The sequence below is a fragment of the Sarcophilus harrisii genome, chromosome 1 (genome assembly GCF_902635505.1).
Source record: "Sarcophilus harrisii chromosome 1, mSarHar1.11, whole genome shotgun sequence".
Classification (NCBI taxonomy): Eukaryota; Metazoa; Chordata; class Mammalia; order Dasyuromorphia; family Dasyuridae; genus Sarcophilus; species Sarcophilus harrisii.
This window is the reverse complement of record NC_045426.1, coordinates 381,277,295-381,298,477: the sequence shown is the minus strand read 5'-3', so window position 1 is coordinate 381,298,477 and position 21,183 is coordinate 381,277,295. Positions and strand designations below refer to the sequence as shown.

Here is a 21,183-nt window from a genome sequence, read left to right as displayed (position 1 = left end):
GTGTTACCCTTCCCCTTCCTACTTCAGGGAAGTAGTTCAGACTTCTGAATTTAAATCCTAGCTATTCCACTTCCTATCTGTGTGCCCAAGTAAGTCTTTCTTCTCTGGGACTCACTTTTCTTCTCTGTGAAATGATAGGGTTAGATTGAGAGATTTGGAAAAACAGGTTATTTCCTTCAACTCCAGAAGCTGGAACCATTATATTGTGATTTCTTTCTTAGGGAGAGCTCATGGTTATGTGACAACCTTGTCTCCTCTCACAGCAAAATAAGAGTCGTTACCATTCTTTAGAGGCAGATTTTGTATTCATTACCAGTTAATCATTTCTTGGTCCTTTGGGATTTGTACTATGGATTACCTTGAGTCAACCTATGTGCCCCTGGTAGTCTGGGGAATTAAATTCTTTAAATCACCGACAAAGATTCAAAACTTCATTTCGAAAACACAAGTATGGAATGCCCTATTCTGAAGGCAAAAAAGTACTTGGAAAAGAAGCTCCATACTCTTCCCCCTTCTGCCTTCTCAGCCCCCTTGACAGATTCATGTGCATCTGAAAAGATTATACCACTGTAGTCTATCTGAGTGGAAAGGATGCTATTGAGCTGGCTCAGGATCCATCTGGAGTGGGGCTATTTTCATTTTCATTAGAATATGCAAAATAATTTTCCCTCCAAGTGATGAATTTGCCATGGGGATGCCTAACTTTTAATTACTGAAATTACTACCTGAAGCAGACATTTAAAGCCAAAATCCAATATCCTGAAAGCGTGCATAAATCCGCAGAAATGATTGGAATTAACTCATATCTCCCCCACCCCCACCCCAACAACCCAAGGTTTTGGATTTTATTGCCCTTCACTATTTTTAGCTATTTGAAAATGCTGTGGTTTAGAATTATAGCTTTTAGCGCCAGCTGCTTCTCCTTCAATTCCTTGTTCTATCTGGGCGGATTATATGCCCTAAGAAACAAAAAGACTTAAATAAATTGTACACCAGGTAAGGTGCTCCAGGCTTGGTGTCAGTAGGAACAATCTGTGAGAGGAACAAGATTTATCTTCATCTCACTGATCACCTCAATTAGCTCAGCAGCCCAGACCCGCCTTGATATTTAATCCCCAACATTTCTCATTTTATTTGGGTAATTCAGATAATGTTCTTTATCAAATCACTGCTAAATGTGCACTTGGCTAAGTGGGGTGGGGAGGACATTACTCCACGAAGCCTTGGGCCTAATTAATGTGGAAATCAGGAACAATAGGCTATTGCATCCTTCTAAAATTCAAAATGCACCTTGGAGCCCTTAAGATGATAAGAAACACCCAAATAAGAGCACCCTGTAGAGAGTTTATACCTGATGGTATGCATAACGTCCTGTTTTTATTTAAAACAAATAAGCTTTTTATTCTAGGAGGGGGATATGTTGTCATGGCCTAGAGAAAAGCCATGCTGAGAATGGTTTAATAATAATAATACGGTTAGGGGAAAGGACATTTATCTCTCCAAATATTTATTGAACTCCTAGAATGCACAAATCACAGTGCTAGGCCCATTCATTTCAAGTATTTCTCCAACATTTTACTTTTTTCCATATGATTTCAGGCATATTTTCACACACTTTATCATATTTCATTGTCACCCTAACCCTTTTAGGGTTGATGGTACAAGTTTTGTTATTTCCATCTTATAGAGTCTCACAGAGGTGATATGATTTGCTATAGTTATACAATAAGAAGCAGAGCAGGGATCTGAACTCAGGTCTTTTTATTCCACAATCAGTGTGAATAAAGGACCTGAGTGCTGACATATATAATATGGGGGTGGGGATGGAGGCAAAGCATGAAAGCACAAGGGACTAGAATAGAGAGAGAAAAGAGAAAAACAAAATTGAAATAAGGAAATATAAAAAGAGAAGGTTAAGGGATCAAAAATAAATTTTGCTTAGACCATTACTATAGGTAATGTTGGTTTGGCCCTCATTTGCCCTCATATTTACGGTTCATAATACAGCTGATGGAGAATGTTACTTACTTGTCAAGGATCATAACAAATATATAACAGTCATAGCCAAGGGAGAGGGAGAAGGACTAAGTTTACTAGGATGCCTGGACCCAGAATGAGAACACTTACTGGAGGAAAAACAAAAATTCCAATTCCCATAAGTCATATGTGCTCATGGAACAAGATGACTGCATGATGGCAGGGTGGAGCCAAGAGATAAATAAAATGGAGGGCACTATTCAGTTCATACCCATGAAGAAGAAAAGAAACTTTCAAGAATGGGCAGTGGTAACTTCTAACTAACATGACTACCTGACAAAAGGTGGACCACCCAGCCATCTCAGAAAAAAAAAAAAAAAATTTCCATCAGAACAAATAATCAAGAAATCCAATGAGAAAATACAATAAGCAACTTTCCATGCCAAAAATAACTAGAAGCCTTAGGCAATAGGAAAGGAGGCTGCTAGAAAAACTAGGTAGACATAGGAAAACAATCCTGAAGATTCTTGAGGTATTATACCTTGAAACCTGGAATCCCACAAGCTGGACCTGAACAAGTCAAGGGAAGAGGATGCAATCAATCTAAAACAATCCAATCCAATCCAATAAATATTTATTAAGTGCCTACTATGTGCCAGGCACTGTGCTAAGCACTGATAATGTAATTTATAAAAAAGAAAAAGAGTCCCTCAAAGAGGGAGACAGCAGGTGAAGGGGGGCAGGAAAGGTGAGGAGATCCCACAGGTACTCAGTGTGAGGGATCTTGTTTTGTGGAACTAAAAACCAGACAGAGCAGCAGATGCAGAATGGAGTGACCAATGTGCACACATGTCGGTACTTGGGCCAGGACATTGCGGGTCATAGAACTTTGTGGTCTCTTACACTCTCTTTTGAGATGACAGAGAGGGCCCTGAAGAGCCTGGACCTCTGAACCTCAAAGTTCCATCAGAACTTAACATAAGGAGGTGGCGGTCAGCTCAAGAGCCTAAGTGACCTAGAGTGAGACTAACCAGAACCAACTAGTCCACTCAAAAGCATTACAGGGAGAAGAGGCTGGTCCTGGAACAAATCCAATTGAGGAACTACAACAGTAGAAATGAGGAACCCAAATAAAGACATCAACCACTATTATACATTATTGTAAATTGAGAGAGCTCCAAATGGAGAGGGTAGCTCCATAATACTACAAGTAGAAATTCAAAGCAAAAAAAAAAAAATCAATTTTTTCATAAAGACTACATGCATACATAGATGAAGAAAAATATTTTTAGCATAAAATAATTAGAAAGAAATTGGAAGAAATAATTGGAAAGAATAGCAGCTTAGGAGAAAAATTAAATTAGCCAATTAACAGACTCCATGAAAACTAGATTAAAACAAATAGAAATCAAATTCTCTATGAGACAACAGGAAATACTAGAACAAAAGAAAAAGATTCCTGGAGATTATATTCAGAAATCATGAATAAAAATTGTGAGAAGACAAAGTGAAGTCAGAAAGGGAAGAAATAAGCAATTATTAAATGTCAGGTCATTCTCTGTGACTCCATTTGGGATATTTTTGGCAAAGATATAGATGGGGTTTGCCATTTCCTTCTCTAGCTCATTTTACAGATAAGGAAACGGGGGCAAACAGGATAAAGGGACTTTCTCAGGGTCACACAGCTAGTATGGTCTAAGGCCAGATTTTAACTCAGTCTTTCTGACTCCAGATTGGTCTTCTGATCTATTGTGCCAGAGGAATAGTAAGGTAAATGTGTTTGAGCAATTGGATGGGACTATGCTAACATTTTTATATGGAGAACAGAAACAAGTATGCTTTCAGAATGGTCTTCTAAGAATAAAAATAGAGAACCCAGGGTAGAGTAATTCTATGCTGAAGATTTGCATAGGGGAAAGAGAAGAGAGGGAAAAAGGAATGTACTGGTACAGAGGGGAGGAAGAAGGGGGGGGGGGGGAATTTTCTATTTTCTTCTAACTGGGATATGTGGAGAGTATACAAACATGGAGAAAGGAGCAGGGTGAGTGGAAATCTAATAAAACTTACTCATATGAAAGCAACAGAAGCAGATGAATATATGTACACACACATATCTTGTATAGAAATATGTCAAATTGTTGAATAAGGGAAATAAGTGGGGAAACAAGGGACAGGTTAAAAAAAAAAGGTTTATACCATGGGAGGAATGGTTTCAATCAAAACAAACTTTTTGATCCTGAAAAGGAATTAAAAAGGGGAAAAAAGAAGCAGGCAAAAAACTATAATCTAAAAGGGCTTCCTATTGCCTGAGGAATAGCTGAACAAATTGTGCTATATCAAGGTAATGAAATATTATTACACCATAAGAAATGACAAAAAGATGATTTCAGGGAATCTGGATAGCAAATATTGAAGCTGAGTGAAATGAGAAAAAAGTGTTTATAATAACAACATTGTAAAGAAAAACAACCTTGAAAAATTTAAGAACTCTAATCAATGCAATGGCCAACCTTGTCTCCAATGGACTGATGATGAAGCATGCTTTCTCACCCACCTCCTAACAGTGAGGTGATGAACTCAAGGTACAGAAAGTAATATATTTTTGGACATGGCCGTTTTGTGGATTTTTTTCCTTGACTATTTTCATGCATTACAGGTATATAAATGAGTTAAGAATTGTGTAGATGCTGGAGATGCTGAAACAAATAATGAAAACACTTTCTGTCCTTGAGAAATCTGCTTTCAGCTTGAGAGAAAAAATATGTCCACAGATAAGTAAATATAACCTCAGTAGAGGAGCATTGGTAGTACAGGAACTTGAGATGATGTAGAGATAATATCTTTGGGAATTAGGAAAAGCTTTATAGAGAAGATGGTACTTGAATGTACCTAAGGAGTTCCAAGAACCAGAAGTAAAGATAAAGGAGATTTCAGGCATAAGAAATGGAATATGGAATGGGTCATGTATGAAGAACATTAGATACACTGGTTGGTTGAAATATAAAGTATTTAAGGTGGAATAATATGAAGTAGGTCTGAATAGATAGAGAGCAATCAAATTATGAAGAGTTTTAAATGCCAAACAGGGAAATTTATATTAAATTCTAAGAACAATAGGTAGCCATTGAAATTTTTTTTTTAAAAGGAAGTGACATGGTCAGACGTAAGATTTGGGAGTATTGATTTGGTGCCTTAGTAAGCGATAGATTGAAGAAAGGAAAGTTTAGAACCAAAAAAGTCAATTACTACCGTTGTAGTAGTCTAATACATAGAAGTCCAAGCTCTACAGTGGTGACTATATGAATAAAAAGAAGGGCTTGTTGTTCAGTCATGGCCAACTCTTCATTGAACCCATTTGGGGTTTTCTTGGCAAAGATACTGCAGTGATCTGTCATTTCCTTTTACAGATCATTTTACAGATGAGGAAACTGAGGCAAACAGGGTATAGTGACTTGTTCAGGGTCACACAGCTAGTAAGTGACTGAGGCCAGATTTTAACCTAGGGAAAAAAGTCTTCCTGATTCCAAGCCCAGCACTCTACCTACTGTACCACCTAGCTGCCCCACAAAAAAACAAAAGGGGACAGATAAAATATATTATGGAGACAGAATAAATGAAATGGCAATCAATTATATTCATGAGACCAGGCAGAGGTAAAAGTCAAGAATGACACTGGGATAACAAATGCAGGTAACTGGAGGGCCTCAACAGAAACAGAATTAGGAAGAAGAATGAGTTTTGAGAGGAATTAAATGGGTTCCATTTTTAAGATGCCAAATTTAAAATGTCTATGAGACATCCAGTTAGAGATGTCTTGCAGACAGTTGACGTTTCAGTACTGGGATTACAGAGAGAGATAGGGTCTAAATATATATGAGAGTCATCTACTTAAGGATGATAATTTAACCCATACAAGTTGATGAGAAAGGAAGTGTGTAAAATGCCAGAGGACTAGAAGTGAAGATGAATGAAGGCTGAGAAAAGACCTTTGGATTTAGCAATTAAGAAAATATTGGTAATCTTGGTAAGGGTAGTTTCCATTCAATGGTGGGGTTAAAAGATGGACTGAGAGAGATTGAAAAGTGAATGAAGGGTATGAAAATGGAAGTGATGAATGTAGCTGATTTTTTCTAAAAGTTTGGCTATGAGAGGGAAGAAAGTGAAATGATTAGGTGGCTTGAAGAGAGAAGAAAGAGTAAACACTGAAAGAAGAATGATAGCATTGATCACAGAAGAGTAGAAAGATTTCCATGTGGCAATGAAGGACCAGTTGAGATTATTTTTGGTGGCACTAATCAGTGTGGTTATAGGATTTCCTCTAGCACCATCCAACAGTGAGGAAGAGAGGAGGCTTTGGTGGAAGGTGTGCACTCCATAGTTGGGATTTGGTGAGTATTGAGTGGCTAGAGGGCAGAAGGACAAAGGATTTTGAGTAAACTTGAATTTGGTTAACTAAAAAGACAATATTTCTATCGGGGTAAAATTAATCTGGCTTGAACTGGGAAACAAGTAGGTAGTAAATGGGTAGAGAATTCATTGAGAATAAAGAATATAATTGAAGAACAGAAAGAGGGAAGATAGAAGGTCAAGGTGCAAAAGAGGAAATCCAGAATCCCTAGATTAAGGGAAGCAGGGGCAACACTAACAGATTTACAGTTAGAGAATCTGGATTCACAAAGAGATCTTAAAGGAGAGAATGAGACTCACATGTGCAAAAATATTTGTAATAGCCCTTTTTGTAGTGGCAAGAAACTGGAAACTGAGAGGATGCCCATCAATTGGAGAATGGCTAAATAAGTTATGGTGTATGAATGTTATGGAATATTATTGTTCTCTAAGAAACGATCAGCAGGATGATTTCAGAGAAACCTGGAGAGACATACGTGATCTGGTGCTGAGTGAAATGAGCAGAGTCAGAAGATCATTGTACATGGCAACAAAACGACTATATTGTAATGTTCTGGTTGGCTTTCTGGAGGTCTTGGGACCAGCCTTCATTTCAGCATTGTACTTAACTACTTTCTTGTCTAATTCTTCATGCTTTTCAGCTGTTTTGTCAATACCTTCCTGTTAGAATACTAGTGTTAACTCAATGGAATTGATACAATGCTTATTGGTTCACACCTTAGAGCAAATCCTTACAAAGTGATAAGTCAGTCGCCTAATTTAGCAGGGTACTTAGCAAATCCTCTAGCTCACTAATTTATTTAAGTACTCATTGGAGTTCACAAGTATGGGAGATTCACAAAGTTAACTTTGTAACTTTGTGAATTCACACCTCCCTTAATCCCTCCCTCAGTCAATCTTTAAGAGATCACATATAAGAAGCTCTTAGAGCTTCAAGTTACTTAGTTCGGAACATTGCCAAGAGTCGGAGAGGAGCACTCTGGGACAGACACAGAGCACTCTAGGAGATTGAGAGCCAGAAGCCCTCTCTCGGAGGCAAGTCAGATTCATTCCAACTTTCACCTTGGTGCTGGCTGGAGACATTTGGAAGAAGAGAAGCCGAAACTGGCAGAGGCAAAAGATTAGCAGCAAGAGCTCTTGGAACCAAAGAGGGAGAGAGGCCTCAAAGAAAACTAACCGGGCTATATTAAAGGACACAATTAAAGATCTGAACTTTTAGTACCCGGCTGCATTTTGGAGTGATTATTGATTTGAACCGAAACTAAGGCTGCCTCCAGAAAACCTCCCCAAGAAATCTGCTCCCCCAGAAAACCATTATATTTTAAAGAAGAAAACACCACACCTTCCCCCTCCTGTTCTTTCTTCTTTTTCCTTATTCTATAACTTAGGTAATTCCCTAAAGCCAATTGTATTAAGTTATATATATAGAATGTTTTTTTAGGAATTGAATCAGGACTATTATCATTGTAATATTCACTTAGTTGCTCTCTTACTAATTTCTATTTATTTGCCTCCAATTCTTCTTCCTTGGAGAATCAAGGGATTTTGCATTCTACTTTCTAAAAGTCCACCAATCTGCTCCCAAGTTGCAATCAAACCTTGTTTTTTTTATTAGCTTAACTATGCTTTCTATACACTTTCCTTGGGGTAGGGAAGGCTCTTTTCTAAGCATTTGTCCCATTTTAGCTGAAACACTATAGTTTAGCCCTTAACAAGTTTCCTGCTTATCTATTTTTGTACTCACCTTATTTCCAGGGGGACTTCTCCACTGAACTCACAATCTTGTCAGTAAAATGTAAACCTTTAGTCCATCTTTAGACGCCAAAATGTAATGTTCTGGTTAGCTTTCTGGAGGTCTCGAAACCAGCCTTGTTTTCAGCAGAATAATCACCACAAAAATGGTCAGGAATAAAGTCCAAAGTGTTTATTATCTCCTTCACAGTCTGTCTCTTTCACCTGGGACTGGCTAGCTTTCTGGAGATCCTCCAGAATGGGTCTTGGTTTCAATGGAGGAAATGCAGGAGACAGGAGAGCCACCAGAGGCTGGTCCAAGATGGAATCTCTGTAGCTGATTTTGTTTTCAGTTTATATACTCTGTTATAATTACATCATTACAGTATGCTGAATATAAACCAATCATTATATCACTAGGGAACTATTATTTGTTGTATGATTAAATCAATCATACTGAACTAGAGAAATCACATGCTAAACTAGATAACCATTATCTTATCAATTCCACCGAGTTAACACCTTACTGTAAGAATTCTTGTTTCAAGTACATTTCTCCAGAATTCTGGCCCATTACACTATATGATAATCAATCCTGATGGGCGGGGCTCTCTTCAACAATGAGATGATCCAGGCCAGTTCTAATGATCTTGTGATAAAGAGAGCCATCTACACCTAGAGAGAGGATTGCGGGAACTGAGTCTGGATGACAACACAGTATTTTCACTCTGTTGTTTGCTTGCATTTTATTTTCTTTCTCATTTTTTTCCTTTTTGATTTGATTTTTCTTGTGCAGCAAGATAATTGTACAAATATGTACTCATATATTGGATTTAACATATATTTTTACCATGTTTAACATATATTGGACTTCTTGCCATTTAGGGAACAGGGTTAGGGAAAGAGGGGGGAAATTGGATCACAAGGTTTTACAAGGGTTAATGGTGAAAAATTATCCAAGCACATGTTTTGAAAATAAAAAGTTTTAATTAAAAAAAAAGAGAGAGAGAGAGAGAAACTGGGTTCAAATCCCAACCCTACCCCATCTGTGATCAAATCTGGTATGTGTTCTGCCCTTGATGTCATAGCCCATGATATCGTTCTGGGTTGACTGTATCAGTAAAGTTGCAGCAAGTTGTTATGTTTCAGAGATTAAAAACATCCTCAGAAACTCTTACCCATATTATTAGCACCATGGTAAAATACAATAAACGATCAAAGTTACTTCAAAGAAAAATCTAGGGGTTTTTACTGCCAGGAATGTAGAGAGAAAAATGAGTCTGGCTGTCCCATCCCCATGAAGAAGCATAATTTACTTTTCAGTCTATGAAAAGCAACACATCCTTCCACATGAACTCTGAGATATTTTCTCTCTAAGACCACCAGCAGGGCTACTCGACAGACTATATATAACATAAACATTATCATAAGTTCATAATCACCAATAGAATATTAGCAAAACTCCTCAGTCCCAGTAATAATATTGCCTATATGGCAAGTTGGAGAAATAAAGATTAGGGAAGATAGGAGAGGGAGTTATTTCTGTATATGTATGAGAGTTGCATGCCATCTGCTCTAAGGAATTCCCCAGAGTCCACAAATACATTGGGGGCCAATATTAGTTCTTCCTGGGAAGTCCAAGTGAAGTTCTCTTCAAAGAAGGGAGAAAGTGCCATCTGAAGAAATGTTTAAAGCACCCCAATGGAACTTTTCTTTATTCCAATATAAACCTCAGCCACAAAAGGGTTCAGATTTTTAGTTGTGACTGCATACACAGGTCATAAATAAGAAAAGCTACATAAATGCTTAAATGATTTTAACTCCCTCCCCCAGTTCCTATGTCCCTATCAAAGCCTAATCTTAGGCCCTCTTCTCCAAACAGATTTGGAGTTACAAGTCATAGGTTGAAATCCAAGTTCTTTCACCTTAATAGCTGTGTGATCAAGGTAATCACGTAATGAAATCAATGTGAAAAAAAATTCAACTTCAGTAGCTTGTAATTATAGAGCAGTTTTATTCCTGTACAGCCACCATGCTATTAGGAGATGTTTCTTCAAAGAAAAAAACTCTTAGAAATATCTCTTCTATCTTGTGACAAAGAAAACCAATACTACAAGGAAATCAGTGAAAGTTAGTTGTTAAATAAGCATCTGTTAAGTGCCAGCCACAAGCAAGAAGCTGTGCTAAATTCTGAAGATTTAAAAAAAAAAAGTCTCAATCTCCAAAGAGCTCACCTTCTACTGGAGGAAGCAATGAATAAATAATTACGCATATATACAATATATACAATGTGAAAGGAAGGCTAGCTTAGAGGGTATAGTGGTATCAGGAAATATGAAATGCCTTCAGGACACATAATTATTGGCCCTTGGTCTCCTTCAATAGAAGATAAACTCTTTAAGAGCTGCTTTTTGCTTCTTTTTGTATCCCCAATACAATACAGTGCCCGGAAAATAATGGGAATTAATAAAAGTTTGTTGATTGATTGGTTGCTGGATCTTTACATCCATTAACTGTGGGTGGGAATCTCTCCTCATACTTCTCCCTTTATACTATTTTATTTGGTGATTTCATCAGCTACCATGACTTCAATTATAATCATTATCCTGATGATCTACTTATCCAGCCCTAATTTCTCTCCAAATCTCCAAACTTCTATCTCCAATTGCTCATTAGCTATCACAAATATTAGGTTAAATTCAACATGTCCCAAACCGACCTCATTATCTTTCCCATAAAACACTCTTCTCTACCTAATTTCCTTATTGCTGTCAAGGATACCACCATCCTCTCAATCGTTCCTACAGAGGAAATGCTGTCTTTTGCTTCTCTTTATATCAGCAATTAGCATAGAGCATGAAATAAATACTTATTGACTGACTGACAATGAGAATGAGGAGTCAAGGTAACACCCAAGTGATGAGTTTGGGTAACTAAGAGGACAATTGTGCTTTCAATAGTAGTAGGTAAATTGGAAGTAGGGAGAATTTGAGGGGAGGGTAAAGAGTTTCATTTTAGACATGTTGAGTTTGAAATGTCTATAAGACATCCAATTTGAGTCATCCAAAAGATAGTTGTTATAAGGTGGGAACTCAGGAGGTTTAAGATTGGCAATCATCTGCAGAGAGGGAATGACTGTACTCACTTGAGCTGTTGGAATCACTAAGGGAGGTGGTGCAGTAGATAGAGCACTGAGTACAAATCTAGACTCAGATACCTGACACATAACTAACTGTGTGACTCTAGGCAAGTCATTTAACCCTGATTGCCTCACAAAAAAGAAAAAAAAAAGAAGATATTGTAGGGGAAGAGAAGAGTCCTTCTTCTCAGGACAGGTTCAGATTAGATCCCTAGAGAAAATCCACAATTAATAGTCGTGACCTGGATGAAAATCCCCCAAAAGAAAATGAGAAAGTAATCAAATGGGTAGAAAGAAAATTAGGAAAGAGCAATGTCCTGAAAACCTGGAGATGGTGAAAAACCAGGCAAAGAGTAATAATGTCAACATCAAAAATAGCAGAAAGGTCAAGAAGGATGAGGACTGAGAAAAGCTTTTTAGATCTGACCATTCAAAAATCATTTTTAACTTTAGAGAGAGTTATTTCAGTTGAATGGTGGGATCAGAAGCTAGACTGAGGAGGTTTAGAAAAGAATTAGAGGAAAGGAATTGGAAGCATCTGGTCTAAACAACTTTATGAAGGAGTTTAGTAGAGAAGAGGAGGAAAGATTTGGAATGATAACTGAAAGGATGGTTGGAACCAGTGAGAGTTTTTAAGGATGGCAGAGATGTAGAAAGGTTTGAGCCAGATGCCTGTCTAGGAAGGAGCTCGTACATAGGGACAGACTGAATTGTAAAGAAAGTGGGAATTACATTGGGAAGCATCCACTAGAGAGAGCAGAAGAGGGACAGATCAAGAGTGCATACATTCTTACCTTGTCAAGGAAAGAGGTCACCTCTTCCTTCAAGGTAAGGGTGACAAGGTAAGGGTAGAGGTGATTGACTCTTTTCCCCTATAAAATATGATGTAAGACCCTTGCTTGAGAGCATGGGAGAAGGATGTGTTATGAAAGTGGAGGAAGAACATACAAATTTGGAATTGTGATAAGTAAGAAAGGTGAATGGAATAGAGAAGCATAAAAGATTACCTTGCTGCAATCTGAGTTCCAATTTGAGATTATGTAACATAAATTTGCAGTGGACCAAATCAATGATTTCATGATGTTCTCCACTTCTGTTCAATAGAAAATGAAGAGAAGCAAACGTACTGGGAGTACTCTAAAGTCAATGTGATCAATAATAAAAAGAAATACATATATATATATATGCACATATATATATATATATATATATATATATATATATATATACTCAAACTAAGTATATCGGCAGTTTTGTTGTTGTTGTAGCAAAAGTATTGGAAATAAAGTAAATATTCACTAATCAGGGAATAATTAAGCCTATTGAGGTTTATGAGTGGAATATAGCTATGTGTAAGAAACAGCAAATGCAAAGAATACAGAGAAGCACAGAAATACTTATGTGAACTTATGCACAGTTAAATAAGCAGAGATTGGAAAACAATATAATTCCTGCTGTTGGGTGTGGGAGAGAGGCAGGGGTGATCACTATGGACATGAATGCCTTCTTTAACCCCAAACTAGTTATAATGTCCAAGAGATACTGGTTAGAATCAGTCAACAAGTATTGATTAAGTAATTATTATATGCCAGGCTGTACACTAAGCACTGGAAACATACAAGCAAAAGATAGAAAAAAAAAGAAACAATTTCTAATGAGGGAAGACAATGCATAAAATAGGACCCAAAGTTGGAAAGGACTTCAGAGACCATCCAGTCCTTCCCCTTTGTTTAGAAGATTTGGAAACTAAAGCCAAGAGAGGTTAAATAACATGCCCAAGGTCAAAGGCAGCAAGATGGTACATTATTTGTATAAGGAGTGCCAGGTTTGTAGTCAAGAAAATTCATCTCCCTGAATTCAAATATGACCTTAGACATTATCAGTGTGACCCTGGACAAGTCATTTAATCCTATTTGCCTCAGTTTCCTCATCTGTAAAATGAGCTGAAAAAGGAAATGGCAAACTATTCTAGTATCTTTACCAAGAAAATCCCAAATCAGGTTATGAAGGGTCAGACACAACTGAAAAACACTACTGGTAGTAATAAAAAAGGCAGTATTTGAAGACTCAAATCATGTTTTCACTCTTGTGTACTGAATATAATCATGGATTTAGAGTCAGGCAGAACCTGAGTTCAAACCTCCTTATTAGCTCTGTGACCCTACCAAGTCTTGTAAGCTCTCTCAGGCCCAATTTTCCTAGCTGTAAAATGAGAATAAAAATAGATAATAGTAACCTCATAGGGTTGTTGTCATAATCCAATCAGATAAAATGAGATTATTATGTGGAAAGTGCTTTGAAAACCTTAAAGTACTAGAAATGTGATTGTCATTTTTAAAAAATTCTCTCAGTTATTGTTACAGAACAATGACAATTCTAAGGTTATACTGCTTTTCCAGAGATCAACTATTTAAGGAACTTTCTTGGCGACTTCTGGAATTGATCACAATGCTGATCTGTGAAGAATCCAGATCTCTTAACTCTCTTTCAGATTTTTTCTGCTACAATAAATCAGAACAGGTCCATCTTGTTTTGTTTTTGTTTTTTTTCCCCTTGACTCAAGGTGAGCTCTTGAGCTCTCCAGGGGTCTTTTCTCCCACAATTGCTATACATATTCCCTTATAAGGATGGTGAAACTCAATTATTTAGATTTGACAACAAACCTGAATTCCTCTAAATGTGTCCCCTTAATTATAGGATACAAGGGTGCATGATTAAATTTACTCCAAAAAGTATTCCTGAGTATTCATAATTCCATGATAAAAGCATGTGAGCAACAGTGTAGACTAATAGATAGAGAATAATAGAGAGGGAGGACCCACTTCTGATATGTTTTGGTTGCAGGACCTAAAGCACATCATTTAACCTCTTCATACTCCTAGGCAGCTCTTTAAGAGATAATTTGTATACTTGTGATGGAAAATGTTATCCGCATCCAGAGAAAGAACTGTGGAGTCTGAATGCAGATCAAAGCATATAATTTTCAGTTTATTTATTTAGGTTTTTTCTTTCCCTTTTGTTCTGATTCTTCTTTCACAGCATGACCACTATGGAAATATGTTTAACATGATGGAACATGTATAATCTATATCAGATTGCTTGCTGTATTGGGGGAAGAGGAGGTAAGAATGGGAAGAAGGAAAATTTGGAACTCAAAATCTTATGAAAATGAAAGTTGAAAACTATCTTTAACCTTTATCCAGCCATGTTTCTACTGAGTTTGTATCCTAAAGAGATCATAAAAGAGAGAAAGGGACCCACATGTGCAAAATTGTTTGTGGCAGCCCTTTTTGTAGTGGCAAGAAACAGGAAACTGAGTGGATGCCCATCAGCTGGAGAATGGCTGAATAAATTGTGGTATATGAATGTTATGGAATATTATTGTTCCATAAGAAACAATCAGCAGAATGATTTTAGAAAGGCCTGGAGAGACTTACATGAACTGATGCTGAGTGAAGTGAGTAGAATCAAAAGAATATTGTACACAGCAACAAAATTATGTGATGATCAAGTCTGATGAATGTGGCTCTTTTCAGCAATGAGGTGATTCAGATCAATTGAAATAATCTTGTTTTGAAGAGAGCCATCTATACCCAGAGAGAGGACTGTGAGATCTGAGTGTAGACCATAACATAGAATTTTCACTCTTTTTGTTGTTGTTTGCTTGTATTTTGTTTTCTTTCTCATTTTTTTTCCCTTTTTGATCTGATTTTCCTTGTGTAGCAAGATAATTGTGGAAATATGTATAGAGGAATTGCACATGTTTAACATATATTGAATCACTTGCCAACTGGGGGAGGGGGTGGAAAGAGAGGGAAAAAATTAGAACACAGGGTTTTATAGGGATGAATGTTAAAAATTATTCATGTATATATTGTGAAAATAAAAAGTCATAATTAAAAAAACTATCTTTACTTGTAAGTGAGAAAAAAAATACTGTTAAATGAGGAAGGGGGAAGACTAAAAATTGCAGAGCATTGATAGCGGGAGTTTCCTCAGTGGGAGATCCCTACATTAATAAAACCACAGATCTCATAAAAAAAAAGCAAATCTAAAATCTAATACCAATTCAGGGATGCAGTGAGATTCCATTATTACAATGACAGATGCATAGGTAGGTTCTCTGTGGAAGATTTATGAGAAAACATGATTGTGAACCACCCAGGCTGAGGAGGCCATGCTTTATATAGGTTGGAGGGGGTGCCCACACTGACAAGACCACCGTTCTTCAGCATATCCAGGTTTAAATGAAGCTGTCCATGAGTACCCACCTAGAGTGGGGGAAAACAATAAGCTAGCTATTACAGCTTGAGCCCAAGAAAGGAAAGTGCAGTGACATTTCAAAGATTTATTGCCATTGTCCAGTTTTATGGTACATTAGCATTTAAATAGATTTCTTCAATATTTTTTTTGAACGTCACAATAACACAAACCTTTCATGTTTGACTTACATAGCAGTTTGTTGCTTAATTTCCCCTTAATTTTTAGTCTGATGTTACACTATTTTGTGGTTAGGTCTTCTCAAAAAAAAAAAAAAAAAAAAAACCAACAACAACAAAAAAGGCTTGAAACTTCAGCTTGTTCTCTCATGTTCTTCAGTAAAAATAGACAAATCCTTCTCTTTCCCCTGCCACGCCACAGAGAAGTGGTAGAAAATTATATAGCAACTCAGCAGGGACACCTTGTTCTTTGTCTCACAAGTGCCCATCTTACAATGGGCACCTTCCCAAGTGGCCCAGCCCTTGAGCAAAACAGAAAATGAAAAGCGTAAATAAGAGAACAGAGATGGAAGCCAAGTTTTCACTCTCAAAGCTCTGTGAGGAGCACCACCATTCTTGCAGCTTCTTGGAGTATTCCAAGATGCCTTCCTTTATCTCATTATCTATACATGGCCTATTAGCATAAGTGACATAATTCAAAAATATTCCTTTGGTTTTGGGGGACCCATTACAAGGGCTCCCTAGCAGCAGGCTGCCTCTGCCCTGGACCTCTCCTTTCCTCCCCTAGTAAGCCCTTTGCAGGAAGCTTTCAGGTTGCCAGACCAGAAACAGCATGTTCCTTTTTGGGGAACGTTTCCACCCTTTATAGAGAAACATGTTCAATATTAGAACAAAATTCCCTTCATTGGGTGCCAGGGCAGTGCCTGGGTACCTAGTCCTGCACAAAATAGGTGAAATACAAAGGGAGGGAGGTGTCCCCGGACAGCTAGGTAGCCTAAGAGATAGACCGCCAGACCCCGAGTCCTAGCTGCGTGACCCCAGGCAAGACACTTAATTCTATTTGTCTCAGTTTCTTTATCTGTAAAAGGAGCTGGAAAAGGAAATGGCAGCAAGAAAACCCCCAAAGGGGTCACAAAGAGTCAGACACAAACTACCTGAACAACAGCAAAGGTGCTCACCAATGGTGCTTGCCCTTAGCAGGCACAGTGTCCAATGCAAAGTAAAAAATGGAGAGCCTCAATGGTAAGCACTCCCTTACAGAATGAGGCTTCCTACTGACAAGTGACATTGTACGAACTAGACCGCGCCCTGGAAAACTTCAAAGTCTCCTGAATAAGGTCCATAAACACTCCAAGGAACCTGACCTAATTGTCCAAATGTCCTATTGCCCTGACCGATACGTAATTGGATGGACAGCCCGTTGAGCTGCTCCAGCAGCACATACATCTTGGAAAGGAAATACATATGGACAATTAATTAAACCCACAATTGAATTGGAGAAGGAATTTGGACTAGATTGCATTTAGGAAAGAATATACAGTGCTTTTAATGATCTGAAATATTTCTCCTTCCCCTTTTAATACTAATATTCCTATGGAAATGCTATTTAGATAAACTAAGCATGGAATATCACAATATCTATAGAAATAAAGTTGCAAATTTTTCACAGAGCCATGGAGAGAAACATGGTAGACATGAACAGGCTGCACCATATGCCAATAAAGAATTATAGAGGTGGATAGCTATATGACACAGTGGAAAGAGCACCAGCCCTGAAGTCAAGAGAACCTGAGTTCAAATCTGATCTCACACACTTAACACTTTCTGGCTGTGTGACCCTGGGCAAGTCTCTTAACCCCAATTGCCTCAGCCAAAAAAAAAAAAATTGTAGAGGAGAAATAAAAAACAATATTATCATAGAAATGTAGGAATAGGAAAAAAGAAATTGACTGGTCATGTAGTGAGAACAAAGAATAAAACATGGAAAGCCCTTGTAAGCATATTGTTGTCAAGAGCTCTAGAATTAGGTCTTCAATTTGTTAAATCAGCACCTTTTATAGGGAAAAGAATTATGAGGAATGAGAAGACCCTGATAGGTCTGGGCTCTATACAATTGGGAGGAATGCCAAAATTAGTGAGGTTGTGGATCCAATGAAATATTTTAAGTAATAGAAAAACATTGAATATTTTTGATTCAGGGAATGACACGATGGAAACAGTCTTTTAGGTCTTCCTGAAAAGTTGAAATAGAAATGAAATCTTTTTTAAAAAATACTTTCATAATATGATTGCAAAGGAGTACTATTATGCTATAAAAATGAGGAAGAAGATAGTTTCAGAAAAATCTGGGAAGATTTATATGAACTGATGCAAAGTAAGGTGAGCAGATTTAAGAGAAGAAATGAGGGAGGGCTGTACAAAATCACCAGCCTCACTTTTTCCTCCAGAGCTATCTAAGTCCAATGGGCAGGTATAGATCAAGATGACTAAAGATGGCCCAGGATATAGTGGAGGACCTTGGTCTTTTTAAGCTAAGTCTTTCATAGATCTCAGTTTGACTGAAGCAACATCTATTCAGTGATTGTCTAGGTAAAGAAATGAGACAAAGAATGGTCTTTTTTACCTAATCAAAAAACCTAAGGGAGTAATTTTCTGAAGAAGACAAGAGGAGATGGAATTTAGGAAACATAAGAGGGAATGACTTGGACAAGGAGATTCTAACTTTATTATCAAAGGCTGTAGGAAAGAAGAATAAAGTAGGGGTGGTGTCCAAGAGTTTTAAGATAAAAGTCTTTTGTTACTAATCACTTCTTAGAATTTCTAGATCTGGTCAAAATCTAGCTTCTTATAGCACCTTAGGTGCTATAGGCCTTAGTCTGGATCCCAAACTATTAATGTCCTTTCCCTATTGAAATGATTTTGAAATATATTTTGAATATATTTTGTTTTTACTTCTTTGTGTTTGTATTAAATCCTCCTATTAGAATGTAAACTTTTTGAGGGCCAGGGCTGTTTCATTTTTTGATCTGCATAATCCTTGCTACTTACACAGTGATTGCATGGTTCATAAAGATTTATTTAATTAAATTACTGGAAGTAATTACACAAATAGTCATTAGCAGAAACAAGATTCAAACCCAGGTTCTGGGCAAATTTACTGCTTTTTCTATTACCCAAAGGATGCTTCTATAATTTATTGACTTATTATTAAATTTTAAAATTCATACATAACTAACCTTAGGCAACCAGCATAGTCACAGATGGTAAAGATGGAGTTAATTAATTTATACAGAGAAACTACATAAAGTAAGACTAATCCTAGAGAGGGTATAAGGACTTGCTTCTGGATTTCCCTCTTAAGGGCCCCACTGTACTGGAGGGTCTGTCAATAATATATTTTTAGAAACACATTGTACTCCTAGTCTTCAATCTGGTAACCAGAACATCAATCATTGTGTCAGTGTAGTTGAAGGAAGCCTCTAGAAAATTCAAAAGTCAAGGTTGTTTCTGAAAACTTAAAATAAATAGGAGAAAATGAAACCAAAAAGTAAACTATTTCCTTCACATTTCATAAGGGAAGAATGTAGAACCCAATACACTTCACAGAAACATGACACCAAATGTAATTTTAAAAAGCAATGAGACAATTGTAGAGCCTTGGTTATAGAAATTATAACTTGTACATACACAGCCTTCTATTTATTTGAATTATTATTATTTTTCTCTCCTGTCCCCCAGGAATGAAGATAATGCTAATTGAAAGAGAGTTGAAAGGTAATATGCGTTCTGGAATTGGTGTTCCTCCCTCTCCCCAGGAGTTTCCCACTGAGGAAAACAGACCAAGAAGAGAATACTACTGGGGTAAAGGCAGAATCTGAGAATGGACTAAAAGGGAGTCTCCATTTCTTCTCTCATCGCCTTTTGGAGAGATTTCCTGTCAGTTCTTCCTTTGGTAAAGGGTAGTGGTAGTGGAAAGAAAGGCTGCTGGACTTTTTCCCAGTTGGCCCTTAAAACATGGAACTGGGAGGAGGGTGTCAAATGCTGGCAGTTCTGCTAATCCAGTCTGCCCCAGAAGCCATTGCCAAGAGCTGAAATGGAACTGGGACTTAGGGCAACCAGTCAGGGATGAACAGGGGAAGAAGGTGAGCTGAGGGCAGATGGTGAAAAAGGTAGCTTCTGAAAATGTCAACAACTAGAGGGAAGGCCAGGAGACCAACCCCATTTCTCAGCATTCCCCCCATTTCTCTTTTGTTGCAGTGTCTGCCCATTTCAGATATACAGTCCTTAATTTTTCCCAGACTTTGGAGCTTTTCTCCAAAATCCTAATAAGGAACCTGATGAGGTTTGGGAAGAGGTGAGTGGGAGAAGTGTTCTGAGAGGATAACAAAGAATGGTTTTCTTTGCATTTTTGATATATTTAATAGAAACACAGAACTGGAGAAATGTGGTTGCTTGTTAAATTATAAATACAGAGGATTTAACTGAACTTGGAAACTTTCCAGGTGAAAGGATGAAGAGTTTAGACTGTCCTATTTTTATGATCCTGAACAATAATTGTGCTCACCCTTAGGCTGGAGTTCAGGACTCAGTCAGCAATGATTTCTTCATGGTGGGAAAATTGCACATGTGCATAGAGAGAATCTTCTGCCTATGTGTCAAAAATATCTTAATGGGCTCACTGCTCTGGTGGCTTGAGTTCAGGGTGCAAGCTAGTCGGCAAATATATATATCACCTTCCTTTGCTTTAATTAATTATAAAGGGATATGTTATCTTCCTGTAGATTTAAGGAAGGAAGGATATAAGTCTAAGAGGGCTGTTACAGCTTTTGCAACATTTCACACATCATGTGAGATACTCACCAAGTGTACTCACAGCACGCACCAATGTCACAGAATCACTGACAAAAATGGAAATCTTAAGCTACATCGGGACTCAATTTAGCAAATTAAACAAGATGCAAGAGATATTATGACAGATAGGTACCATAGTGCCTCTTCCTATTAGCAGTTTGTCTTCATTTGGCAATCTCTCTCCATCTCATCTTAAGATTTCTTTTATTCTTTTGTCTATTTTTCTTCCCTGTTCATCTTCTCACAGCCAGGATACCTCTCCTGTCAATAGAACCAATAGATAGTTTGATAAACCCATTCAGTATATGAATATGCTAATAGGAGAATTCTCTAGGACTTCTTCAGAGCCCATCTCCCAGTTTCAAGATCTCACAGATGCATTTTAAGAAAGATTCTCTGGAAATAAAAGTTATCAATAGATCTTTCTATTATATTCTATATATTTCAAAAAACTATGTTCCCATAATGTCTTTTTTATAAATGTTATTCTTTTCCATGTCTTGCCATAAAATGCGTCCATTCAATACTCCCAAGGTCTTCAATTAGGCTTCTCAACATTGCATGGATTCTACACATCGCATGAGTCTTGCTTGTACATTAAGTTCTTTCACTTTGAATCCCATTTATACAACCAATTACATCAGCTTTCTAAGAGACAACTTAAGCTAAGAATGGAGAGGCATCCCAAGTGGGCTGGCCAGTGGTGAAAAACTCTTTGATCATGAACACCCAGGAATCAAAGAAAAATACAGTTCAAATAGAATCTATTGAGATTGCCATATATAAGGCACTGTATTAGGCACTGAGGATAATGTGACAAAAAAAAAAAAAAAAGAAAGAAATAGTTCCTACCTTCAA

At 37.4% G+C, this 21,183-nt stretch overlaps 1 long non-coding RNA gene across 1 annotated transcript in view; it reads right to left on the bottom strand.

Annotated features, from left to right (window-relative positions):
- The window catches only part of LOC116420530, a 129,762-nt gene extending 109,176 nt beyond the window's left edge, over positions 1-20,586 (bottom strand). Inside the window, exon 1 of the long non-coding RNA XR_004230873.1 lies at positions 20,459-20,586. This is a non-coding gene — a long non-coding RNA (uncharacterized LOC116420530). The remainder of the gene's footprint in view (positions 1-20,458) is intronic.
- Positions 20,587-21,183: the final 597 nt, after the last annotated feature.